Raw genomic sequence first — 4,959 nt, 5'->3', positions numbered from 1 at the left:
AGGAGCTTAAGAATCTGCATGAAAAGAGGACTAGCAGCCGCGTTGCACGGGAGTATGTGAAAAGTGTTCATATGTAGTAACAACCTGAGAAATCCGTCCGTTTTCGTCATTTGTTATCGAATCGACTTAAAGCCAGATCGTCACATTGGCCGCTCTTCTCTCTGAAACGGTTGTACTTATCGTCTGCAAAGCTATGTCGCGTGCTGCGGTATGCGGAGACACTAATAGCACCATAGTAGAACACAGATGAAGCTTCTAAGTTGATGTAATAGCATGCAGGAAGTAGTACAATTCAAGTTTTAGGTATCGATTATTGATTTTTAGCTGGCTTTGGTGCCTTGGATATGAGATAGGACCTTAAGATTCTGCATGAAAGGAGGACTAGCAGTCGAGTTGCACGGGAGAATGTGAAAAGTGTTCATATGTAGGAAAAACCTAAAGAAATCCGTCCGTTTACGTCATTTGTTATCGAATCGACTTAAAGCCAGATCGTCACATTGGCCCCTCTTCTCTGAAACGGTTGTACTTATCGTCTGCAAAGCTATGTCGCGTGCTGCGTTATGCGGAGACACTAAAAGCACCATAGTAGAACACAGATGAAGCTTCTAAGTTGATGTAATAACCAGTAAGAAGTAGTACAATTCAAGTTATAGGTATAGATTATTGACTTTTTAGCTGGCTTCGGTGCCTTGGACATGAGCTAGGACCTTAAGATTCTGCATGAAAGAAGGACTAGCAGCCGAGTTGCACGGGAGAATGTGACAAGTGTTCAAATGTAGTAAAAACCTGAGAAATACGTCCGTTTTCGTCATTTGTTATCGAATCGACTTAAAGACAGATCGTCACATTGGCCGCTCTTCTCTCTGAAACGGTAGTACTTATCGTCTGCAAAGCTATGTCGCGTGCTGCGGTATGCGGAGACACTAAAAGCACCATAGTAGAACATAGATGAAGCTTCTAAGTTGATGTAATAGCCAGTTAGAAGTAGTACAATTTACGTTTTAGGTATCGATTTTTGACTTTTTAGCTGGCTTTGGTGCCTTGGACATGAGCTAGGACCTTAAGATTCTTCATGAAAGGAGGACTAACAGCCGAGTTTCATGGGAGAATGCGAAAAGTGTTCATATGTAGTAAAAACCTGAGAAATCCGTCCGTTTTCGTCATTTGTTATCGAATCGTCTGAAAGCCAGATCGTCACATTGGCCGCTCTTCTCTCTGAAGCGGTTGTACTTATCGTCTGCAAAGCCATGTCGCGTGCTGCGGTATGCGGAGACACTTAAATCACCATTGTAGAACACAGATGAAGCTTCTAAGTTGAAGTAATATCCAGTTAAATGTAGTACAATTCAAGACTTAGGTTCGATTATTGACTTTTTACCATTCTTTGGTGCCTTGGACATGAGCTCGGACCTTAAGATTCTGCATGAAAGGAGGACTAGCAGCGAAGTTGCATGGGAGAATGTGAAAAGTGTTCATATGTAGTAAAAACCTGAGAAATCCGTCTGTTTTCGTCATTTGTTATCGAATCGACTGAAACCCAGATTGTCACATTGGCCCCTCTTCTCTGAAACGGTTGTACTTATCGTCTGCAAAGCTATGTCGCGTGCTGCGGTATACGGAGACACTAAACCACCATAGTAGAACATAGATGAAGCTTCTAAGTTGATGTAGTAGCCAGTAAGAAGTAGTACAATTTACGTTTTAGGTATCGATTTTTGACTTTTTAGCTGCCTTTGGAGCCTTGGACATGAGCTAGGAATTAAGATTCTGCATGAAAGGAGGACTAGCAGCCGCGTTGCATGGGAGTATGTGAAAAGTGTTCATATGTAGTAAAAACCTGAGAATCCGTCCGTTTTCGTCATTTGTTATGGAATCGACTTAAAGCCAGGTCGTCACATTGGCCGCTCTTCTCTCTGAAACGGTTGTACTTATCGTCTGCAAAGCTATGTCGCGTGCTGCGGTATGCGGAGACACTAAAAGCACCATAGTAGAACACAGATGAAGCTTCTAAGTTGATGTAATAGCCAGTAAGAAGTAGTACAATTCAAGTTTTATGTATCGATTATTGACTTTTTAGCTGGCTTTGGTGCCTTGGACATGAGCTAGGACCTTAAGATTCTGCATGAAAGGAGGACTAGCAGCCGAGTTGCACGGGAGAATGTGAAAAGTGTTCATATGTAGTAAAAATATGAGAAATCCGTCCGTTTTCGTCGTTTGTTATCGAATCGACTAAAAGCCAGATCGTCACATTGACCGCTCTTCTCTCTGAAACGGTTGTACTTATCGTCTGCAAAGCTATGTCGCGTGCTGCGGTATGCGGAGACACTAATAGCACCATAGTAGAACACAGATGAAGCTTCTAAGTTGATGTAATAGCATGCAGGAAGTAGTACAATTCAAGTTTTAGGTATCGATTATTGATTTTTAGCTGGCTTTGGTGCCTTGGATATGAGATAGGACCTTAAGATTCTGCATGAAAGGAGGACTAGCAGTCGAGTTGCACGGGAGAATGTGAAAAGTGTTCATATGTAGGAAAAACCTAAAGAAATCCGTCCGTTTACGTCATTTGTTATCGAATCGACTTAAAGCCAGATCGTCACATTGGCCCCTCTTCTCTGAAACGGTTGTACTTATCGTCTGCAAAGCTATGTCGCGTGCTGCGTTATGCGGAGACACTAAAAGCACCATAGTAGAACACAGATGAAGCTTCTAAGTTGATGTAATAACCAGTAAGAAGTAGTACAATTCAAGTTATAGGTATAGATTATTGACTTTTTAGCTGGCTTCGGTGCCTTGGACATGAGCTAGGACCTCAAGATTCTGCATGAAAGAAGGACTAGCAGCCGAGTTGCACGGGAGAATGTGACAAGTGTTCAAATGTAGTAAAAACCTGAGAAATACGTCCGTTTTCGTCATTTGTTATCGAATCGACTTAAAGACAGATCGTCACATTGGCCGCTCTTCTCTCTGAAACGGTAGTACTTATCGTCTGCAAAGCTATGTCGCGTGCTGCGGTATGCGGAGACACTAAAAGCACCATAGTAGAACATAGATGAAGCTTCTAAATTGATGTAATAGCCAGTTAGAAGTAGTACAATTTACGTTTTAGGTATCGATTTTTGACTTTTTAGCTGGCTTTGGTGCCTTGGACATGAGCTAGGACCTAAGATTCTGCATGAAAGGAGGACTAACAGCCGAGTTTCATGGGAGAATGCGAAAAGTGTTCATATGTAGTAAAAACCTGAGAAATCCGTCCGTTTTCGTCATTTGTTATCGAATCGACTTGAAGCAAATTCGTCACATTGACCGCTCTTCTCTCTGAAACGGTTGTACTTATCGTCTGCAAAGCTATATCGCGTGCTGCGGTACGCGGAGACACTAAAAGCACCATAGTAGAACACAGATGAAGCTTCTAAGTTGATGTAATAGCCAGTAAGAAGTAGTACAATTCAAGTTTTAGGTATCGATTATTGACTATTTAGCTAGCTTTTGTGCCTTGGACATGAGCTAGGAGCTTAAGATTCTGCATGAAAGGAGGACTAGCAGCCGTGTTGCACGGGAGTATGTGAAAAGTGTTCATATGTAGTAAAAACCAGAGGAATCCGTCCGTTTTCGTCATTTGTTATCGAATCGACTGAAAGCCAGATCGTCACATTGGCCGCTCTTCTCTCTGAAACGGTTGTACTTATCGTCTGCAAAGCTATGTCGCGTGCTGCGGTATGCGGAGACACTTAAATCACCATTGTAGAACACAGATGAAGCTTCTAAGTTGATGTAATATCCAGTTAAATGTAGTACAATTCAAGACTTAGGTTCGATTATTGACTTTTTACCATTCTTTGGTGCCTTGGACATGAGCTAGGACCTTAAGATTCTGCATGAAAGGAGGACTAGCAGCCGAGTTGCATGGGAGAATGTGAAAAGTGTTCATATGTAGTAAAAACCTGAGAAATCCGTCCGTTTTCGTCATTTGTTATCGAATCGACTGAAACCCAGATTGTCACATTGGCCCCTCTTCTCTGAAACGGTTGTACTTATCGCCTGTAAAGCTATGTCGCGTGCTGCGGTATACGGAGACACTAAAAGCACCATAGTAGAACACAGATGAAGCTTCTAAGTTGATGTAATAGCCAGTAAGAAGTAGTACAGTTCAAGTTTTAGGTATCGATTATTGACTATTTTGCTGGCTTTTGTGCCTTTGTACATGAGCTAGGTGCTTAAGGGTCTGCATGAAAGGAGGACTAGCAGCCGCGTTGCACGGGAGTATGTGAAAAGTGTTCATATGTAGTAACAACCTGAGAAATCCGTCCGTTTTCGTCATTTGTTATCGAATCGACTGAAAGCCAGATCGTCACATTGGCCGCTCTTCTCTCTGGAAGGTTGTACTTATCGTCTGCAAAGCTATGTCGCGTGCTGCGGTATGCGGAGACACTAAAAGCACCATAGTAGAACACAGATGAAGCTTCTAAGTAATGTAATAGCCAGTAACAAGTAGTAAAGTTCAACTTTTAGGTGTCGATTATTGACTTTTTAGCTATCTTTGGTGCCTTGGACATGCGCTAGGACCTTAAGATTCTTCATGAAAGGAGGACTAGCAGCCGCGTTGCATGGGAGTATGTGAAAAGTGTTCATATGTAGTAAAAACCTGAGATATCCGTCCGTTTTCGTCATTTGTTATCGAATCGATTTAAAGCCAGATCGTCACATTGGCCGCCCTTCTCTCTGAAACGGTTGTACGTTTCGTCTGCAAAGCTATGTCGCGTGCTGCGGTATGCGGAGACACTAAAAGCACCATAGTAGAACACAGATTAAGCTTCTAAGTTGATGTAATAGCATGCAGGAAGTAGTACAATTCAAGTTTTAGTTATCGATTATTAATTTTTAGCTGGCTTTGGTGCCTTGGATATGAGATAGGACCTTAAGATTCTGCATGAAAGGAGGACTAGCAGTCGAGTTGCA

Source organism: Schistocerca gregaria, unplaced genomic scaffold, assembly GCF_023897955.1.
Source record: "Schistocerca gregaria isolate iqSchGreg1 unplaced genomic scaffold, iqSchGreg1.2 ptg000484l, whole genome shotgun sequence".
NCBI classification, from domain to species: Eukaryota; Metazoa; Arthropoda; class Insecta; order Orthoptera; family Acrididae; genus Schistocerca; species Schistocerca gregaria.
This window is presented reverse-complemented; position numbering follows the sequence as displayed.